This window comes from Xyrauchen texanus, chromosome 23 (genome assembly GCF_025860055.1).
Source record: "Xyrauchen texanus isolate HMW12.3.18 chromosome 23, RBS_HiC_50CHRs, whole genome shotgun sequence".
Taxonomy (NCBI): domain Eukaryota; kingdom Metazoa; phylum Chordata; class Actinopteri; order Cypriniformes; family Catostomidae; genus Xyrauchen; species Xyrauchen texanus.
Window position 1 is genome coordinate 4,224,267 of NC_068298.1, and position 23,001 is coordinate 4,247,267.

Consider the following 23,001-nt stretch of genomic DNA (forward strand, 5'->3'; position numbering starts at 1 on the left):
TACACAGCTCTTCAGCACTCATACTTCCTTCAACAATTGACAACCCCTCATCGCTGAATTCTCTAAACTTCTCCCAGTCAGCTTTTTCTAATATCCATCTTCCTCCTATCATTTCACCATCTTTTTGCAACTCTACCCCTACCTGAATTTTAATGGGGTAGTGGTCACTTCCAATTGTATTATCCTCAAGAACTTCCCACTCACACTTATCAGCTACATTCCTGGACACTATAGTCAAATCTATTGCTGACTCTGTTCCTCTAGAAACGTCTATCCTAATGTTAGATCCATCATTTAGACAAACCAATCCCTCCTCCTCCATAAAATCTTCTAGGACAATCCCATTACCATCATCCCTATCACCCCACAGTGTACTATGTGCATTAAAATCCCCACACCAAATTATTCTACCATACAGATCCTTCCAAATTCCTTCAAGTTGTCTCATTTCCAACTGTCTACATGGATTATACATATTAATAATCAATATTTTACCATTTTTAGACCAAACTTCAACAATAATATATTCCAAATCATCTCCTTTCCTTACTTCCCTGAACTGGAGCCGCCTCTGAATGAATGTAACTACCCCTCCACCTTTACCAAATTCCCTGTCCCTTCTTACTGACATATATCCCTTTATACCAAAGTCTAACTTTGGGATCAGCCAAGATTCTTGAATACATATAACATTTGGTTTTACCTCAAGATCTTCAACAAATTTCTTAAATTCTTGTCCATTAGAAATCAAACTCCTTGCATTCCATTGGATGATATTTAAAACCATTAAAATCATCCTTAATGTGTCTGATCTTGAGATGACTCCTCGACGGTATTATCTTCTGATTCGTTAAGATAATCTACGACATTCCCCCATTCCAACCCTTGCACATTCAAAAACGTTTTGGCTGATTTAACTATGATCCTGATCCTATCTGTTCTACTTTTTATTTGTGCAGCTCCATTAATAACATCTGCCATAAAAAGCACAAAATCCAGTTTCTTTACAATCAGAGTGTCTTTTTGAATTGTTTTACATACTGTACATTCTCCTTCCATTTTGCTTTTAACCTTTTTTTCCTCAGGGATTAGTTTAGGGGTTTGCTTCACTGCTTCTGCATAGGACATTCCTTGCTCTGCTTTCATCTTCTGAACTTCTCTCATGCGTTTATAAACCTCACATCCGCCATACGCTGCACTATGGTCGCCACCACAATTGCAACATTTTTGAGTTACCCCTTCTTCACATTCACCATACTTATGTTCTCCTCCGCACTTACTACACCTTATCTTCCCTTTGCACACAGCAGCCACATGTCCATACCTTTGGCAATTGAAACACCTCAATGGAGGAGGGATGTATACCCTGACATTATAGCTCATGAATCCAATAAATACCTTCTCAGGGAGTTGGTTTTCATCAAACGTTAGCAATTTTGACAAACTATCTCTCAAAACACCATCTCTTTTCATTTTCAGACGCTTGGCTTCTTTTATTTTCACATTTTTATGTTTCCCAGCAGCTCTTCAATTGAATCTTTAACTGGGATCCCAGTTATAACTCCTCTGATCAATTCCTTGTCACAAGCTATTACTCCTCTCACTCCCTGTCCATTCATCTTTCTTATCTTAACTGCTTTCTTCTGTTGTTCCTCATCGATACATTCTACCAACAGTGACCCATTCCTCAATTTTTTCACCCTCATTACTTCCCCTATCTCCTTATGTACACATTTCGTTAGTTGGATAGGACTCCAATCAGAAAAGGATGCTCCCTCTTTTAATATGGAAATAAATACCTTATATGTTTCCTTCCTTACTGACACATCCATCTCCTCATCATCTGGTTTATTATTAAATTTCTTTTTCTTGCGTTTTGGCCTACCTTCCTCTCCAAACCCACACTCAGATTCATCCATCCTCTACTTCCTACAATTTACTCCAGTCCAGCTTCCACGGCGTATTTTCCTCAACATAGCAACAAAAACCAGTACCACTGAATCTTCTTCCTTTGTTTGGAATTGTAGTTCCTTTAAGTGAGTTGTAAAAGTGCTTATAAAAGGATAGCGAAAATAGTTTTGTAGATATAATGATTAGGGATATAATAATAGAAATATACTATATTAATAATATTGTTATAATATTGTACGGTTATTATCAAACATTTTAAAAGGTTAGATATATTATAAAATATAATAACTTTTTGTTTGTCAACAATGGACAGGACATGAGGGTTAATCATGTGAGCAGAAAACTCAATGGATTCGAACCGAAGTATCTTTCAAGGCAAGTCGCTATCTTAGCCACTATCTGAAATCTCAAAAATGGTTGGTCAAGATTGCGATTGAAGAACGTATTTTAAATAAGCTGTAAAATCACAGTATTTTGTGTAACTGTGCTTCTTTAGTTCAGGTCATGCTAAAAAAATGCTATTTTTAAGGCTGGTTCAGCTAATGCTCATGCGCATTCATGAGTTGACTGACGTTTTTTGTATCTAAAAGGTGATTGGCTCTTTTACCTTGAAGACAGGACTTCCTTTATACATCCACCATATTGGCCGTCCCAACTTCTCCCATTCATTTTTAATGCAGTGGTCCATCTCTGGCTAAAACAAATCTCTGATTCGAACTCGCGTCGCTTGCATGAGCTGCTCAAAAATGTGCAGTAACCGCTATGCTATGGATCCAACAAACATTTACATTTTTATTGATTTATTTTTCAGTTTTGCCCAACTTTCAGATCCCCTTCTGTCACTCACGATGAAGTGACACTAGGGGTCGATCTTGAGAGCCCAAGACACCTTCAGATCTTTGAGAAAATGCCAATGAGAATTGGCGAGTAGAATTTGCATGCCACTCCCCTGACATACGGGTATAAAAGGGAGCTTGAATGCAGATTAACTCAGATGTCTTCTTCAGAGCCTTGTGGTTGTATATGGCTCCCTTCCCGAGCCTGTAGGCTGCCACCGCCCTGCACGCCATGGCCCTCTTACAGGTCCATTAGGCCAAGGCTTTGAAAGAGCTGCACAAGGGTAGTTCTGATCCCGGTGTGCTTGAAGAGCTGCGCTCGGCGACCGACTTCGCCCTCTGTGCGACTAATGTCACAGAGTGCGCACTCGGGCAGAAAATATCCACGTTGTGGTCCACAGCGCCACCCATGGCTGAACCTGGTCGAGATGAGGGAGGCAGATAAGGCACGGTTCCTTAACGCACCCATCTCCCAGGTCGGCCTCTTCGGGCGACACTGTTGAGGACTTCACCCTGCAGTTCTCGGCGGTGAAGCAACAGACAGAGGCCATCCAGCACATCTTGCCCCGGTGCGGCTCAAGAGTGCGCACCCTGTCTGTTCGCCAAGGGCTTCCCCCTACAGCGACACATACCCAAGCGGCTCTGCCAGGTTGATACCACTACATCACTGGCTCCAGACCCAAGTCCCGAGGTACGCATGGCGCCACGGCACACAACGCGTGGCTCTCACACCTGTCTGCCGCCACCTTTTCAGCCCTTGGACAGACCTTGCATTTCTGCGGGCTGGAGTCCCCATACACTAAGTGTCCAGGCGCGTCTTGGTTACGACGGACGCCTCCAAGATAGGCTGCCGTGTGCAATGGGCATGGAGCCGCTGGCTCCTGGACAGGACCTCTCCTGCGTTGGCACATCAACTGCCTCGAGTTGCTGGCAGTACAACTTGCCCTGTGGAGGCTATTGCTGTTGATCCAGGGCAAGCATGTGTTGGTCCGTATGGACAACACAACGACAGTGGCTTATATAAACCGCCAAGGCGGTTTACTTTCTCAATGCATTTTGCAAACTGCCCGTCACCTTCTCCTCTGGAGTCAGTGGTAACTCAGGTCGCTGTGGGCCACTCATGTGGGGCTCCCTCTGGCACCCACGCCCAGACCTCTGGAACCTCCATGTCTGGTCCCTGGATGGGATGCAGAAGACCTAATTGGTCTACCGCCCGCAGTGATTAACTCAATCACTCAGGACAGAGCTCCTTCTACAAAGCAGCTGTATTCCCTTAAGTTGCGTATCTTCCCGTAGCGAAGACCACCAGAAGTGCGCAGTCGCGCAAGAGAAGTTGAACGGGTGGCCGTCCCCCTCCTCTCTCAAGGTCTATGTAGCTGCTATAGCAGCACACCACAAAGCTGTTGAAGGTAAGTTTCTCGATAAGCATGACCTGATCATCAGGTTCTTGAGAGGCGCCAGGAGTTTGAATCCTTCTAGGCAGCACCTCTTTCCCTCATGGGACATCTCCGTGGTTTTAGTCCTATGGAGAGCCCCATTCTAGCCCCTAGAGTCAGTTGAATTAAAGGCCATCTCATTGCAAAGAGTGCCTAGTGTTCGGTCCGGAAGACTCTCACGTGATTCTGAGACCCCGACCGGGCTATGTGCCCGGCCATGCCTACCATGTAGCAGGTTGGCAGCACATCGGAATGTTGAATTTTGAACTAAAACTCACATCAAAGACACTTATATTTTCAAGGCCAGATATATCAAGATCTCTCTAAATTGTGATGCCCTATGTCCCATTAGGACATTAATAAATAATATAATAATTAATTAAAATAATTAATTAATAAAATAATACACACCTATGATTTCACTTCTGAAGACAATGATTTAACATCCAGAGTCATCTGGAGGAATGTTTAAATGTTGCTCTGATGTGGATTTTGGAGCTTCAAAATGTTGGCGCCCATTAACTTGCATTTGTGAGGACCAAAAGAGCTGAGAAATTATTCCAAAAATCTTGTGTACAACTTGTGTTCTGCACATGAAAGAAAGTCATACACCTCTGGGGTGGCATGAAGGTGAGTAAATGATGAGATCATTTTAATTTTTGGGTGAACTATTAACCATTAATGAAATTCAAATCACTGCCCCCAGTGGCCAAAGCTGGAAGTGTTGTTGAACTTATGGGCTCACGTGAGCTCCACTTTCCTGGTGAAATGTCCACAGCGTGGCGCCAAAAGCAAGTTCAATTTTGAATTGTAAATTATGAAATACAGTCAACAGGAATGCATATTTTATTTACACTAACCCCAAACCAAACCATCAGTGAAGTAAATGCAACCCCTGAATCGCATTTTTCATTGTTTATGTGAACGTGATTACTTGCTGGTTTCTGTCGGACCAGAACTCAGGACTCTGAGGCTGCTCGTGCGGCACACTTTAATGTTGTGCAACAGGAAAAGGTTCATATTTACGCTGATTTAAAAATATCTGATGAGAGATGCCGATTGGTTGTCAGTAACTGATGATGTCACGGTACCAGAACATTCAATAACAACATGTTGAGTTCCCGTAAGATCATGTTATTCACACTGCTAGTATGGTACAATATATATATATATAATATTGATAGAGCAAACCATTTTTTTGTTTTTTTATTATTAAAGATGGTTCTTTTCAATCACATTTACATTTATGCATTTGGCAGATGCTTTAGTCCAAAGTGACTTACAGTACACTTATTACAGGGACACATGTACATGAAATGGTTATCATTTAGGACAATGCTATGTATCAAAAAGTATTATGGTATTACCATTTTCTTTTTAGAAGTGACCATGGCAATGCATTGTGCAATGGTAATATTATGTTTATTTTTGGATATGGTACAATGGTAATACCATTTGTTTTTTACATTTTCCATGTAACCTGGATACATGAACATGATAATCATTCAGTACCATCAGAATACCATGGTATTACAATATGCATCATCACTGCAACATAGTACCACCAAAGTACTAGAAATGTTTTATTCATTGCCAAAAATACTTATTTTAAAACAAAGTCATTGTTACAAGGACAAAACTAAATGTTCTGTATGAATTTGGATTGTGGAATGGATTTTTACCATTACAGATATCTATCTATCTATCTATCTATCTATCTATCTATCTATCTATCTATCTATCTATCTATCTGTCTGTCTGTCTGTCTGTCTGTCTGTCTGTCTGTCTGTCTGTCTGTCTGTCTGTCTGTCTGTCTGTCTGTCTGTCTGTCTGTCTGTCGCCTGTCTATCTGTTATGATCCCTTGTTGTCTGTCCCGTGTTTTCTGTTTCACCCGTCTCTGTTCACATTCCATGTCACGTTTTCCTTGTTGTCCGCCCCGTGTGTCACTGTCTTCATGTTAAAACTACATTTCCCATGATCCCCAGCACTCATCACTGCCAGCCTTGTGTCATTGTGCTCACCTGATTGTAGTTTGTCATCATCTTGTATCCAGTGTATATATACCCTGTTTGTTCTCCATTCCCTTGTCTATCGTTTGTTTACGGATGCTTGCTCGTGTTCCCTGTTTATGCCTCTCGTGTACCCTGTTTATGCCTCTCGTGTACCCTGTTTATGCCTCTCGTGTACCCTGTTTATGCCTCTCGTGTACCCTGTTTATGCCTCTCGTGTACCCTGTTTATGCCTCTCGTGTACCCTGTTTATGCCTCTCGTGTTCCCTGTTTATGCCTCTCGTGTTTTGTTCCATTTAATGTCTTCCGTGTTTTGTTTCTATTTTTTCCCATCGTGGATATTTTGTTTGTTCCTGTTTTGGTTGTCTTATTAATTCAATAAAAACCCTGCATTTGGATCCTTGCCCCTCGTCTGCCTTCCTGCTCATCGTTACACTATCTATCTGTCTATCTGTCTATCTATCTGTCTGTCTATCTGTCTGTCTGTCTGTCCTCCTTGTTTGGTCTGTCTGTCTGTCTATCTATCTATCTATGTGTCTGTCTGTCTATCTATCGTCTATATGTCTGTCTGTCCTCCTTGTTTTATCTATCGATCTGTCTATCTATCGCCTGTCTGTCTGTCATATTTTCTAAATTTTCGAAATATAATTTACATACAATTCTTGTCAGTCCTTGTTCTATATTCGTAACTTTTCCAATACTTCCACTAAAGGTCTGTTTTCATCCAGAAGTATTATATTTTACCACTAGATACCGCCATTATACCAGATTATAATTATACATTTATTATGAGATTTGCTCATTTTCAATTCGTGGCGTATCATACTTTGTAATATCAGTTTTTTTTATTTGCTTATTTTCACTAGTAAGTGGTACATTTTCAAAACCCTTAGTACTAATATCACAACAGGTCATCAACGATCCAGTTTTTTCAAACATTTCAGCATATTTTCAATTGTCTAAGTACAAAATACAAAATCACTAAGTAATGTTTTAACCACACCAAATAAGTGTTGCATCTATATACACCTTTCATTGAATATAACTGCCTTTCATAATGCAATTACATCAAACGTTTCATTTGTAACTCATTCAGTTTATTACACGTGTCTATCGTTCGATCCAGCTGATCTTAATGGTTAATCAGTGAATCATTTGGTATATCTCTAGATTTTCAACTGGTTTGACTATTTATGTGTTTGTAAAATGTCAACATCTACAGTAAATCACATGTTCATAACAGGATAACCTAACATGATGAATGTTTTTTATGCTATTGCTAATTTACATCATACATAACCACTAGTGTTTACAGTATATACCATATGCATTCAGAGTGTGTATATGAGCATTTGCAGTTTGTCTATTTTGAGCAGGATAGACCGCAAGGAAGAGGAACCAAACAATGAATTTGTACACTGGAGGCCAGTCAGAGAGGTCACAGAGGTGGGCATCAGAGGAAGGAAGAGGGCAGAAACTGGTGAGCCCAATGACATTTCAGCAATCAATGTCCACTATGTGATTCAGTAAAGCAAATGACAGGAATGTGACAAATTTGTGTCTCTCTTCACTTTGGATACTATAAAAGCATCAGCTAAATGACTAAATGCAAATGTTATTACTCACCCCTGTTTGAAAAGGTAAACTGTCAGTCATACTGTACTGTAAGAGAACGGTACAGTAAATGACATTACAGTGTACAATAATGTACTAGTCACACAATTATTACAGTATCACATATTGACAGCAAACTCTGTACTGTCAGATTTGACAGAGAACGTCAGTCCAGCTTGTACAAACCCGATGAAAGCGTGTTAGGATGCTTTAAAAGGACAATTAGCTTTCTTACAAGTGTGATCAGTTTGGTGATTTTACTAAGAGTTTAGAAAATGTACCACTTGCATGTGAAAATAGTACCAAAGCAATTAACAACTAAGTGTAAACTACTACATTGTTGTAGTTGTAGTTCTATAGGCCTACATACAAGCTATAGGAGCAATTTATCTCATATCTGCATCGGCTGATAATTTTCACACCTGTATCTCTACTAAACGCTGATATTACTGCAAAAGATAAGCATATGAATCTGTCTGCTGCTATAATAATAATACACTAATTTCAAAAACACACTTCAATAAATGCACAGTAGGCCGAATAAAATATCAAATATATTGCCCCTTTAATTTATTACAATTATGCACAGTTTTACATAATAAAAATATGGTATATCTTCACTATATTTATTGATATGATTTTGTAGTTCACACCTGTGCGCGCTCCCGCGCTTGTGAAAGTCTGTACAAAGGTGAACGAGGCTGAAAATGTGGGTTACTCCGAGTCAAACAATCGACCAATCACAGGCCTCCTAACAGTCGCTCCATTCGTACGGCGCCTCTGATTGGTGGAAATATTGATCACGGAACACATCAGGAAAAGGTTGTAAAAGCTCAGTGCGCACAAACGCAACGGAAGTGTACGGAGTCCTACAGGTCAGTACAGCAAGAAAGAATGTTATTTACAGTTTATTTACTTGTTATATTTCATGTTTATGTAAAGTAATACGCGCGCGCCGGATGTTTATAGCAATTCTGTTTCCACGTTCTGCAACGTGTCCATAATGCATACGCATAGTGCCGAAGAGCACGTGATAGTAAAAACGACATTGTAAACTCCTCATCATTTTTATTGTGGATAAAGTGCTTTAAGTCTTCAGTTGTTTTTGTATAATTTTACTATTGCGAAATGTGTGGGGTAGTGTAAACACAAGTTCAGCATATGCTTGATAGAGTGGCTATGTGATTAATAATTAAATATCCTGTTCTCATTTTGTAAACAGACCAGTACAACAAGTCCTCTGTCATGTGTCTCACTATATACCATGACTCAGGCTTATAATTACTCATTTAATTGAACATGCTGTTCTCTGTGCATTAATCATATGGTTATTCACAAAGAACTAGGCTACTTGTTTATGCTAAAATTTACTTAGAAATTGCTATTTAATGTGTCTTAAGTTTGTTTGAGTGTATATAATGGTTGTCATTGAATGTTGCCATTGTTACGCTCTCTTGCACGAGTTCACTCTTCTGTCCTTATGACCTTGTTCTATGGCAACAGCTATGTTTCTGTTTATTATGTTCACTCCCAGGTGAGCGATCACCTGAGAGAATACCTGAGCTGTGTATTATTAAACAAACAATGGGTTTTCATTGAAAGGGAAGGTTAAAATCTCTAGTCTGCATGGTTAAAGGGATGGTTCCCCCCATAAAGAAAATTATGTCATCATTTATGCACCCTAATGTAGTTCCAAACCCGAATTACTTTCTTTCTTCTGTGGAACACAAAACGATGACATTAGGCAGGATGTTAGGGAGTAACCGGCTTCCGTAAAATACAAATTAAGATTTTTAGAAGAATATCTAAACTCTTTAAGTCCATACAATGCTAGTGAATGGTGACTAAAACTTTGCATCTTCAAATAAGGCAGCATAAAAGTAATCCATAAGACTCCAGTTGTTCTGAAGTGATCCAATTAATAGCTTGGTGTGAATGGACCAAAATATAGCATAACTACTGAGTCTCCTTGGTGGTCATGATTTCAATCTCGATTAAATTTCCTATAGCGACATCTAAGGCTCTGCGCGTACGTCAAGCACTAGGAAGTGCAATCGTACTTTAAGTCATGATCGTGCCTAGAGACTGCAATAGCAAGATGTACAGTGAAAAAGGAGTTGCAATTTGTTCTGTTCTTTCCTAAAATGTATTGGATCACTTCACAAGACATGGATTAAATCACTGGAGTCTTATGGATTCATTTTATGCTGCATTTATGTGCTTTTTGGAGCCTCAAATTTCTGGCCACCATTAACTTGCATTGTATGGACCTACAGAGCTGAGATATTCTCCGAAAAATCTTCTTTTGTGTTCTGCAGAAGAAAGAAAGTCTTAAATAAATGATTAGAGAATTTTCATTTTTGGGTGAACTGTCCCTTTAAAAATACACATTTAACATACAATATTACACACTTCCCTTTTAAGAGAAACTCCTTTTACATTTCAATTCTTAAGATATATTATTTTCGTTATAAATAGTTAGAATACACCATGATAGACAGTACGAGACAGTTTAATTAATTGGTGCCATGATATTCTTGTTCAGTGTGGCCAATGTGTTACAAATGAATGAGTAAGACTGGAAAAAAAGGTGCCAGGACTTATAAAGCCAATGCAGGGTGAAAGGTCATGGGCATCATGTGAGTGTATGAATGTTTGCTAATGAGCTCGTTCATTAATAATCTGTGCAAGCTGATTGATTGTACAGTATTTATTCCATGCATTTGAAGGTCATTATAACTGGACTTTGTGGTACAAACTGTCCTTTTTACAAAGAAATGACTGCGCATATTTTGTCAACACGCATAAGTAGAGCAGATCTCTGCATTTGTGTCAACTAGGTATATCATGCGACTCTTCTAATGATTGGCATGTGTTGTGGATATCACAATCTCTAATGCCTGAATTATGATAAAACTTGTTTATGTTTGAGTTCCAATTACCTGAAATGGCAGAAAGCTGTGACATATAAGCAAATTATCTCAAGACATGATGCAACAGACCAGGGTCGGATATAGAAATGTTTTCATGGGGTGGCAAGGGGGTGGCATGTAGGCTATGAGGGGTGGCAACACCAAAGCAGGCGTCTATGTGTAGTTCTTATGGTTTAAGGCACCAAACACCATTGCAACAATTATTAGTTCATCATTTTGCGACTGATTTGCCAACTTACGTTTTTTCTCCAAGCACCTAGATTTTGTATATTAAACGCATCAAAAAATTCTGTTCCTAAACGTCACGTATAGAAATGGCAATCTGGACGATACGTCACCAACTTATGCAGGCCAAATTGTTTTATTGTGTTATGTGTACTCGTATATGGAAAGTCCATGCATATCCCATATTATTCTGCTAATAAAGTCCTGTAGGCCTATCAACTTTGTAACCATTTGAAAGCAAAATTAGGTCTAAATCAAAATAAATTGTACATGGGACGGGCAGTGCTGCAAAACCCATGAATATTAATTATGCTATGCACCGTAAAATATTATTTTAAATTACCTATTTTGATCAACAGTCATTCTTAATGACCAATTCAAGCATCCAAATATATATTTCACATAATATGGTTATTACATCTCTACATCTGACACTATCAGTCTTGGAATTTTGTTAGTCAGTAGATTAGGGGTTGGCAACCTATGGCAACGCGTGCCAGCATTGGCACGCAGAGGGGTAATCACTGGCACGCCAGCAATGGCGAGAGAGTAGTAGACTATTTGATTTATATGAAATTCTGCACCTGCATTCCAATCTACATTGTGATGTAATCCTTCCTCATTATCACCACAGCAACGTGTTTTCATGAGCTAAATGAGAGGCTAAACAAACACACACACACACACACACTTCATACACACAAACAATATGGCCGAGAAGGCCATCACAACGGAGGACACGAAAAAAGCGCGAGCTGCGGAAAAACTGCTGCCACTAAATGACACTGATAACAGCCGCAACAAACACTAATCATAACATTCAAAATGTGGCACAAGATCGCCAGTCAAAATAACACACAGATGAAATAGAAACTCCAACTCAAGAACTGGAGATGTTTATATATATATATATATATATATATTAGATTTATTACACACATACCTGACGAAAGCTATTTCAAAAAGTGGCGAGGACACGAATTTGTCCATGTGGTCATTGTTGTTGAGGAAATAAGCTCCTCAACCCACGGGAGCCCAAGCATTGTACACGCGCTGCATTAATATATACGTGATTGGCCGCTGCTGTAAACTAGCACGGGATTGTTTGGTGCTGTAATCGGTCACACTATGGGTCTGTAGTCCTTTGTGCGTTCGGTGAGATTTTAGGCAGTTTGACATGAATAACCCCTACACAATGTCAACATTAACTATCTTATACTTACATTTATATTAAATGCATATTGATACTTATGGTGGGTGGGAATGCTTTTTCTTAGGGTGGACTTTGCCACCCTATGCCACCCCGATAGATCTGCCCCTGGAACAGACTGACCAGTGTCTAGTGTTAAATGCTTAGCTAAATGTAGTAAATATGTGAGTTATTGATGGTCATTGCTCAGGTGAGTGCTTCAGAATGCTTCTTGCCTCATTTGTTTGCTCAGACTCATTGAAACAGAACAGCACAGTCCATGTGATGCAATCTTGTCTGCGTTTAGCGTTTTGAAACGGACTATATAAACATTCACATTGATTGAAGGAATGCAATGGGGTGAATCTAGGTGAAGCCTGTCAAGAAAATGCATGGACACATCATATTTCACACCAAAAGAAAGTAATATGTATTTCATTGAGCTTAAAGGAAATTAAGTCTAGTTTTAGGACCATTACAATGTTTGCATTGTGACAACATTTTAATTATATGACAATCATTTTGCAAAATTAAACAAGGCTAAAATTACAAAGTGGCTTTATAATAACAAATTAAAAGGGTAGTTTGCCATAGAATTTAAATTCTGTCATCTTTTACTCACCCTCATGCCATCCCAGACATGTATGACTTTCTTCTGCTGAAAACAAATGGATATTATCGGGCGATATTAGCCTTTCACAGATATATCGTATCGGCGTATATGCGCAGATATGCACACTTTTTTCAGAACATATAATGCAGAAAACAATGCTTTAGAATTGGTGTCATAATGTAGTTTGTCCATCAGAGCTCTGACTCATTGTTTACAGAGCTGACTCTGAACTGACAATGGTTCTGCAGACAGGGCGGAGTTAAGCGGTGCCTTTTCGGTAAGTTGCTAACTAGTTTGTGAAATAAATACTGGAAAGTGAATTGATAATGGCCACATAATTTTCCCTTTTCAATATAACTAATATATCGCTAACCCTGTCCCTGACAACCATGTCACTCATGTTTATCTTTGCTATTGTTTGTGTAATAGGAGAAAGCTGGTAGATAGCTGTGCAGTGTGTAAACCTCAAGAGATGCACTAGCGACTGATGCTAGATGCTGTAGCCTTAGCCTCCTTGTTAGCGCACCCACCTCCCACGCCGGAGACGTCGATTCGAGTCCCGTTCGGAGCGGGGCTAGCAGGACTGGTTACAATGGTGCCGTGACCCGGATGGGAGTGAGGTTTAGGTGGGGTGAGTGTAATGGGAGCCAGCCGGTAAATATCTGTGCAGTGTGTAAACCTCACTCTCCTGACCTCAAGAGGTGCACTAGCAACTGATGCTAGAGGCTGTAGCCTTTAGCTTCTTTGTTAGCGCACCCACCTCCCACGCCTGAGACGTCGGTTCGAGTCCCGTTCGGAGTGGGGCGATCAGTACCGGTTACATTTGCTATGTTAGCCAGCTATAGTTTGTCAGTGCAGTCAGTAATTCAGCAGATTGAAAGGTAAACATCAGAGCATCATTTTGCAGCTCAGTAGACAGCAGTGCGGTGGTGGATTGTGTCTGTTGAGTGTTGATTTCATGCTACGTTGTTACCTAGTTAGTGTTCGCAATGCTGGTGCATCTTTTGCTCTCCATGACAATGAGCTTATAGCTAACTAACCAACCGCGTAGCTACTTTCATTGCTTGCAGCTGAGTGGAAGCTAATGTGTAAACATGTATTCACCATACTGTTTTGTTCAGGATTCACAGTTTGGTACCTCCTCCAACCGAACAAATCCAGTCATTGCATTTATAAAATGTAATATTTAAAAGTCTGGTTCTTCGTTGAAAGTTTACCCTGAACTTGTATAGCAGAATGTGGTTTAACACCTCTGCCACTGTTTATCTCTTGTCTTGGCTGGTGTAAATGCTTATTGTTTTACAACCTGCCAGTAATTGACTGGCAGTATTAATATAGTCATCATTTGACTGATATTAAACAGTACTGATGTTTATTTAGCTATTTATTGTATTTTATTTATTCTTTATTTTCTCAGTGATCATTTCTAGAATTTGTTGACAATGTATATTAATAATAATGTCAAATATTCTTTGATAAAAATATTTGTTTTAGAAAGCAGACCTTTGCATAGTCATATCGGCGCTTAATCAGTGAGCAATCCACATTCAAAAGGTCTGTTTAAATTCCAGCTCAAAAATGTACTATATCGGCCACCATATCGGGAATTGGTGAATTTTTTTTTTTTGTTTTTCGTTTTTTTTACTATAAATTTCCAACTTTGACCAGGCCCGACCAGTAGGTGGCGATGTGCATGGAGAATGTAAATCGGCAAAAAACAAAAGAAGAAAAATGTGAAAGTAAAATTGGGGATTTATAGTAAAGCAGGACTTAAATATTGATTGTTTCTTACCCACGCTTGTCATATTACCTCAGAAAACATGGATTAAACCACTGGAGAATTATGGATTACTTTTATGCTGCCTTTATGTGCTTTTTGGTGCTTCAACATTTTGGTCACCATTCACTTGCATTGTATGGACCAAAATAGCTTCTAAAAATCTTAATTTCTTGTGAATCTGACCGTGATATGTTCTATCCCTATAGATTGCAGAACTGCGATTGTTTAGACTTGAAACCAGTAGAAACGTGTTTTCTCAGATAATAATAATGTTTTTGTGCCGTAGCCGCAGACAAAGAGATAAACAGTTGCTCACAGATAAAAAAAAAGTTCACAGTTACATATTTAAGGAGAAACTTTGGCTTGTTCTCTTGTTCCTTGCAGAGTCATATGTCTGCATGTCTGTCGTCATAATTTGCATGCTTCAATATCTAAATCTGTTCCGCTCACCCTCATTCCACTGTTTTCCATTTGTTGTGCCACTGATTTTATATAGCAGCCCCAGTCTGGGAGGGGCAAGTGTCTGCTTGGTTGGCCTCCATCGGATGACTGGCCTCAGGGTCTGTCATTGGTCTTACTCACCCCTCCGTGACTGGATGCTTTCAAAGTGGCAGGTGGCTTTGCTCATGTTACCTTTGCCCTGGAAAGTTTGTACACTAGTAGAATGGTGTGATGTGTCTTTATGCGTGTAATAGCCACTCTTGGTTGGTGGACACCAAACCTAGTGAGATTATAGTTGGAAAGAGATCTTGAATTAATAAATGGGAACATTATTCTGTTATAGGTAAGGATAGACTGATATAGCAGACAATATTTGGCTATTTCGACATTATCTGCATTGGCTGAAGTGGTCATTCCATCTTGTGTCAGTACTAAAATGTAGTGTAGAAGAGTGTATTTTATTTATTTATTTATTTATTGTGAATGTTATGCAATTGTTTTTAATTCATCAATTTTGTTTACGTCTCATTAAATGTACAGTATATTAGTTAAATAAGATATACATATATTTTGTAATATTTTCTATAATATTTTATAAATAGTTTATATACTTTTAGAAAAGAAATATATATACAAATGCACATTTTTTTTTCTTTTATATTAAATTAATGAGTTGTACTGGTTTTATACTGGCATTAGGTCAGCTATCCTGCTATCTATATCAGTGTTTCTCAATGTGTTGCTTCAGGTTCCCAAATTTTATACTGGCCATGAAATGGTGACCCAACACATACCGATATTGTTTATTGTACAAAAGTAAACAACTGTTGTTGAAATCAAACCTAGAGATTCATTAAAGGGGTCACAACATGAGGAATACAATTTTCCTTGATCGTTTGAGACATAAGAGGTTATTGTACTATAAAAACTTACTGTAAGTTTCAGAACTCAAAACTTCCTTTTCCCTGCAAAAAGAGCATTTGTTGAAAGCTAGCTCCCGAAACGACTCGTTCTCAACTTCCTCCACATTGTGATGTCACACTTTGGTATACATTTGCATCTGACTGCCTCCACAACAACACATCAACGCCTACTTTACTTAACATTTCTGTAGCCCCGCCCAGTAGCGGTGAGCTGTGAAATAGCAAGGAGAGAGCAGGCAAAGCCTGAGTGAAAAGGTGGATATGATGTCATTGAGGATCAGAAAAGGATGTTGTTGTGTGCACTGTGATGTTTTGAAGTAAGTTTGTAGCTGCAGGCATAGTTAACCTTGTGTAAATTGGCATGTGAACATTTAGCTTTATGCTAAGCTAATAGGCTATTTGTAGCCGTTATGTTATCAGGCACAATTATGTTCTTTCAAGCAAGAAAATTCACGTTAGATTATAATCGTTTTTTTTATCTAGAGCCCCGTTTCCACCTGGTATTAAGGTGCATTTTGTGTGATCCGATCACATGTTGTTAGATGAGACACATGGCTGTTTACACCTGGTCGTTTAAATGCGTCTCCTGTGACCACTTGTGTTAGGGTTTGGAGGGGAGGGTCTCTGTCTGACACCATACATCAGTCATTATGTCAGCATGTTACTGCATGATATTAAAGCACAACAAAGTCAGAAAAGACAAAGAAAGCGTGGAAAAATGTGCACGCTGTTTCTCCCAGATGCTGTTGAAATTCAATCTAAGCATAAACGCAACATGTCAACATTATCTGTTATTTTAGTCGATTACCTGTATTAAAGGAGCTTCAGGTGTTCGTGCTTGTCATCTGATTTGATAGCAACATTTTTTTTCACATCACACACACCCTTACACCTCCTGCAACCCCCCTCCTCCCCTGTCCTACTACTCGACCTAGACAAGGAAAGCTTCAGGCCCAGACGGTCTGAAATTCTGCGCTGACAAACTAGCCCCCATCTTCACACAGATCTTCAATAGATAACTGGAGCAGTGTGAAGTTCCCTGCTGCTTCAAATCCTCCACTATCATTCCGGTCCCCAAAAAAAAACTAAATCATAGGACTTAATGACTACAGACCTGTCGCTGTCATGTTTGTGGTCATGAAGTCGTTTTGTCCTACCTGAAGGACATCACTGGTCCCCTGCTAGACCCCCTTCAGTTTGCTTACCGAGCAAATAGGGCTGTGGATGATGCTGTCAACATGGGACTCCATTATATCCTGCAACACCTCAACAGACCTGGGACTTATGCAAGGATCCTATCTGTGACTTCAGATGGGAGGTTGAACAGCTGGCTGTTTGGTATGGTCACAACAACCTTGAGCTGAACACACTCAAAAGAGTAGAAATGACTTTAGGAGAAATCCCCCCCACCATCCTGAACAGCACTGTAGCAGCAGTGGAGTCATTCAGATTCCTGGGCTCTGGGTTGCCTACATAGGGCGGCTGTGGCTCAGTTGGTAGAGCGGGTCGGCCCCTAATCGCAGGGTTGGTGGTTCGAATCCTGGCCCACACGACTCCACATGCTGAAGTGTCCTTGGGCAAGACACTGAACCCTAAGTTGCTCCCAATAGCAGGCTAGCACCTTACATAGCAGCTCTGCCGTCATTGGTGTATGAATGTGTGTGAATGGGTGAATGAGACGCAGTGTAAAGCGCTTTGAATACCGTTAAGGCTTAAAAAGGCGCTATATAAGTGCAGACCATTTACATAGACTCCGTTGTGAAGAAGGCTCAACAGAGGTTGTACTTTTGCCAGCCGAGGAAGTTCAACCAGCCACAGGAGCTGCTGACACAGTCTGTCCTGTGCACATCTATAACTGTCAGGTTTGGTTCAGCCACCAAATCAGACAGAAAGAAACTACAACGGACAGTCAGGAAGGCTGAGAGGATCATTGATGCCCCTCTGCCCACCCTCCAAAACCTGTACATCTCCAGAGTGAGGACATGTGCAGGTAGAATCACTCTGGACCCCACACGCCCTACCCACTCCCTCTTTGAACTGTTTCCATCTTGTTGCTATACTTTATACTCTAGTTCAGCATTTATGGATTTATGGACAACATTGTATTGAACCTGAAACATTTCTTTAACACAAAAACAAAAACTTAGTTGCGTATATCGTATCAGCCATTAAACGGTCAACCATTAATCATGGACATTTATCACAGAATGTCAAAGTGATGCAATCAGCTCATGTAGTATGTTCTTGTTGATTATTGACACAGTAGCAATGACGGCTAGTCAGTCGTGTTGCATTTTAAGGGTGGACACTGCTGGTCTGTTGCTTGTTTGACTTTCTGTGCTGTTATTGGCTGACACAGCAGATTCTAAGAGAGTGTGTGTCCAATAAGAAACAAGAAGGGGCTGTAGTGGGTTTGACCAGTGGTTGTACATAAACTAAACCTGTAAGTTGTTCTTACTCTCACCTGGTCAGTTCACCTGCCTGTTACATTCTTTCTGTTGGCGTAAGAGGCACTACGCCCACATCTGGACCTACTTTATTCCTCTTGTCTCAGGTGAAGTGTCTTTGTGTGTTTTGTGCACTGTTGGTGTAGTATGCAGGTCATGTTGAGGTCATGCCAAGTGATTGAGATGGTTTGACTTTAGCTGAGCCATGATAAAGGATAGACTTCTTGTTGGAGATTTTGAAGTGAGACATGTCCTACCTCAGTCTTTGCTCAAGGGTTGACTTTTTTTTTTTTATATAGCTGCAATCGTCCATTGATTTTGTTAGAATGTATACAAGTTATGTATCACCTATTTGCTTAAGCATTTCCTGTTTGATTCAGAACAAAAAGCTATTGAAGTCTATAACATGCATGCTTTTATTCATGAAGTGAACTGTTATCGGGGCAGTTTCTCAGAATGATGTGCCCTCTGGCAGTAAGAATTGAAGTTGGTGAAAGTTTATAGGGGTAATTCCTGCTCCAGGTTGAATCACATTGAATATGAATGACTCAGAATCTTACTTAATGCTGTTAAAACTAGTTAGTTAGGTGGCGTAGTGGGCTAAAGCACATAACTGTTAATCAGAAGGTTGCTGGTTCGATCCCCACAGCCACCACCATTGTGTCCTTTAGTAAGGCACTTAACTCCAGGTTGCTCCGGGGGGATTGTCCCTGTAATAAGTGCACTGTAAGTCGCTTTGGATAAAAGCATCTGCCAAATGCTTAAATGTAAATGTGATTAGAATACAATCTTAATGTTTGAATAAACCATTATCAGGCCGTATCCTTCATAGAGCATTATCTACGATAACTAGAAGTTATTAAAAAGATGCAATGAAAGTGAATGGTGCCTTAGGTTGTCCGTTCCTAATATTTTGCCTACATTCTGTGTTTTTTTTCTTCTGGGAATAAAACCAACGATGTTGATGTTGCATGCTTTGCCTCATTATGGAAAGCTTTGCAGTTTGTACATTTAATCTAGTAGAGCACAAATCTGAGCACTAGTTTTATTTCCTAGTGCTGATTTGGTCCAATAGTAGCTTTGTGGAGTTTCATAAGGTTTAATGATTTTATAGTGGAGTGTTATTAAAAAGGTGGGATATTGCTGTGACGATTTCTGCTCAGTTAAAGGAAAAAGATCATGTGTATTGAATAACCGGGTAGCAGTTTAAGATAACTTTACAGAACATCTGATCAGTTTGACCCTTGATCCCTAAAACCCTGTCCTTTGAATGTATATCTTTGTAAAGATAACATGCCACAGTTCACTTAGATTGCTTAATAATTGCTACGCTTTATTTATTTAGCATTTCAAAACACCTGAAAGGATTTTTATAGTATAATACTAAAGTCAAGGCCTGATTTTTTGGCACCATTCGGAGTAAATCTGGCACCAACAATCATGCCACTGTCCAAATCACTGAGATCAAATTTTTTCCCCATTCTGATGGTTGATGTGAACATTAACTGAGATGTGGGTTGGCACTGTTTTGGCGGCATGAGGGGGACCTACACAATATTAGGGAGTACTGTTGTGGCTGATTGGTGTATATTGTGTTGACTTTTCTTTAATCAGTCGGTGCATACCGACATTTGAAACACTGCCCCCAGTGGCCAAAGCAGTAAGCGTTGTTGGGTGTATGGCCATGTGTGAGCTCAATTTTCTGGGTGAAATGTCCACAGAGGGGCGCCAAAAGCGACTTGTGAAGCAAGTTGTTTTCAGCTGTACAGGCTGTAAAACAGTGAAGAGGAATGAATATTTCATAAACTATACCCCCAAACCTAAACCTAACCATCAGTGGATTAAAAAATTCTATGTCAGAGGGAAAAATTTAACTTCCGAATCATGTTCATCACTGATTATGCAAACGTGATTACTTCCTGCTTCAGTGTCGGATTTGAACCCTGGTCTCTCGCGTAATTGACGCAAAATGCTTAATATTACCCCATAGGGGAAGGTAAACACACTGTGGTAGGTCGGCATAATGTGGCCGATCCTTGTGTACAGGAAGTTTCGGAAACAATATGCCAACTCACTGTCTGATCATGTTGTATCATCACTGTACAATGCTACCGAGTTTTATTGTAATGTTCTAATAGAAACCTTGTTGTCCTCTACAGATTCAGTTGGTGATCATCATGCAGGCACATGAGCTGTTTAAGCAGTTGAGGATCCCTGATCTGATGGAGTTGAGAGATTATCTCCACAATTTCTCCACCAACACTCTCCTCGGCATGGGCGTGTTCACAGCCGTGACTGCGTACTGGTATGCCACCAGACCCGTAGCCCTCAAACCGCCCTGCGACCTGCAAATGCAGTCGATAGAGCTGCCAGTAAGTACAAATCCTTTCTGCGGTTTTATGCGTTTGCCAATCCGATGTCAGCCAATCCGATGTCAGCAATCTGGAACACAAAATGATTGAGAAGCTGTCTCTGATTGGCTAAATAAGACACATCAGTGATATCTGTCAGGCTGTAGGGGCATTATGTGTGCAGTATTTAAAAATCGCCTTTTGCACACAGGGCTGGACTGGGAGGAGAAATCAGCCCGGGATTTTACATAGAAACTGGCCCAAAAGTTGAGGTTGAGGGTTGTTGGTTGAGCGGGGGTGTTCGCTGTTCTTTTTTTGCATATCACGGCACCGTTTTGTGGCCCATTCTGCATAACGTGCCATCTCATTTCAACTTATCGCGGACCATTTCACGGCCGGCCCGCTCGGTTCTCTCCATGGTCAGTCCTCCCCTGATCGGCCCAAAAGTGCATCGGCCCACCGGGAAAATACCCGGTATACCAGATTACCAGTCCAGCCCTCATTGCACCTTTAACTGAACCATTATCAGCACAGAGTAAATATTTGTTATAATGTTTATGGTTATGTTTGGTTGTATCTTTTCTCAGGGTGGAGAGTTCGCTCGGCGGTCTGCAATATTAAACGGTGGCACGCTCTTGACTCATTTCTACGAAGACGGCCAGACGATGTACGAGTGCTTTCTCAGGGGCCTGAGGGTGTCGAGTATGTTCTGTTCATTATTATTTCAACTAGATAGATAGAGCAATAAATCGGCTTTATTTAACTGTTAACTTGTGGTAAACTGGTTAGTGTTGTCATGCTTTCTGATAGGGAGAGTTCAACCAAAAATGAATCATTTACTCACCAGGTCTCCACTCGGGTCGTTCCAAACTTGGAAGTCATATGGGCTACTTTTATGGTACTTCCATTGGACTAGACAGCCGTGGTCATTAGGGATGGGATGATGGATCAAAAAACGATGAACCACATTGAGAAAAAACTTGATATTTGGAAATTTACTAAATCATTTTTTGTCCAATTTATCATAAATTGAATGAGCCGCAAACATCATAATCCCTATCCCAAGGGTTTGCACAAGGTCCTTAAAGGGATAGTTCAACCAAAAAAGAATTCTCTCATCTACTCGCCCTCATGCGGTTGGTGTCAGTGAGCAGGAGGAACGCTGTACAGTAGCTTGGTTGGTTTTAGTTTAGATCTGTATTTATTTGTTTCTTTACTCACAATGGTGTGTTTGTGTGCTTGTCTCAACCGAGCGGAGAACATGAGATTTCATCTGTATCATGGCAACACGAATAATTCACAGAAGAGACCGCTTCTCCAATATACCGTCGCATGGTCCTCGATCACTCCTCCACCCTCTCAGGTGGACGACAGCTGCTTCTCCCCGGGTGGACTGGAGTCAGACTCTCAACCCCCGGCGGTCAGAACGCCCCTCCGTGTTCTCGGCGACTCGTGGGGACACTCCTCCGCCCCTGGCTGCGGTCCTACCGCTCCAGGCGGTCGGGGAACACTTCCCTCCTCCCCTTGCGGACGGCGGTCTTCCTCCGACCCCTCCGCGTTTCTGGGGGATGACAGGGCTCTCCTCCGCCCCTGGCAGCGGCTCCATCACTCCAGGCGGTCGGGGAGTCCAGTCCCCACTCGCCTCGCGGACAGTGGCCGTTCACCGCGTCCGGGCACTCGGTCTACTCCCTCCCCCGGTGGATGGCAGCGGCGCTCCCCTGGGTGGACAGCAGTGTCGAGGACTCCGTGACAGGCATCCCTCCTCCTTCCTGGGTTTCTGCTCCAGTGTAACATAGATAAATGGGAAGGAGGAGGCGAGAACCGGCTTGGCAATATAAATAATATTTTTAATGATTAACTTAAAAAGACAAACACACACATGACGGACATGTCCATAAACTATCTCTCTCTCGTCGCACTACCGTCTGCCATCGGCCTTTATCCCTCTCGGAGGCTTAATTAGCCTGATAAGGGACCGAGTGTGTATAATCACAACCCGGCCCCGCCCTCCGCCTTGCCACACCTCCATTCACTTGCATTTTAAAGACCTACTGAGTTAAGATATACAGATCTGGGGTATCATAAGGGTGAGTAAATAATGAGAGAATTTACATTTTTGGGTGAACTATCCCTTTAAAGTGCTTGAAATGAGCTTTTAAGAATTGAAGTACTGGAAAATTGCCTTGTTTTGTTGAAAAGTGCTTGAAATTAAAACGGACCGTTTCTTCCGTGTAATGTGTGTCCATCAAAGATGAAATCCTGCACTTCACTTATATTGAATAATGTGTATTT

The 23,001-nt window shown here is 40.7% G+C and overlaps 1 pseudogene; it reads left to right on the plus strand.

The window, feature by feature from the left end:
- The first annotated feature begins 8,617 nt into the window (after positions 1-8,617).
- Positions 8,618-23,001, plus strand: part of LOC127663033 (long-chain-fatty-acid--CoA ligase 1-like) — a 36,670-nt pseudogene continuing 22,286 nt past the window's right edge.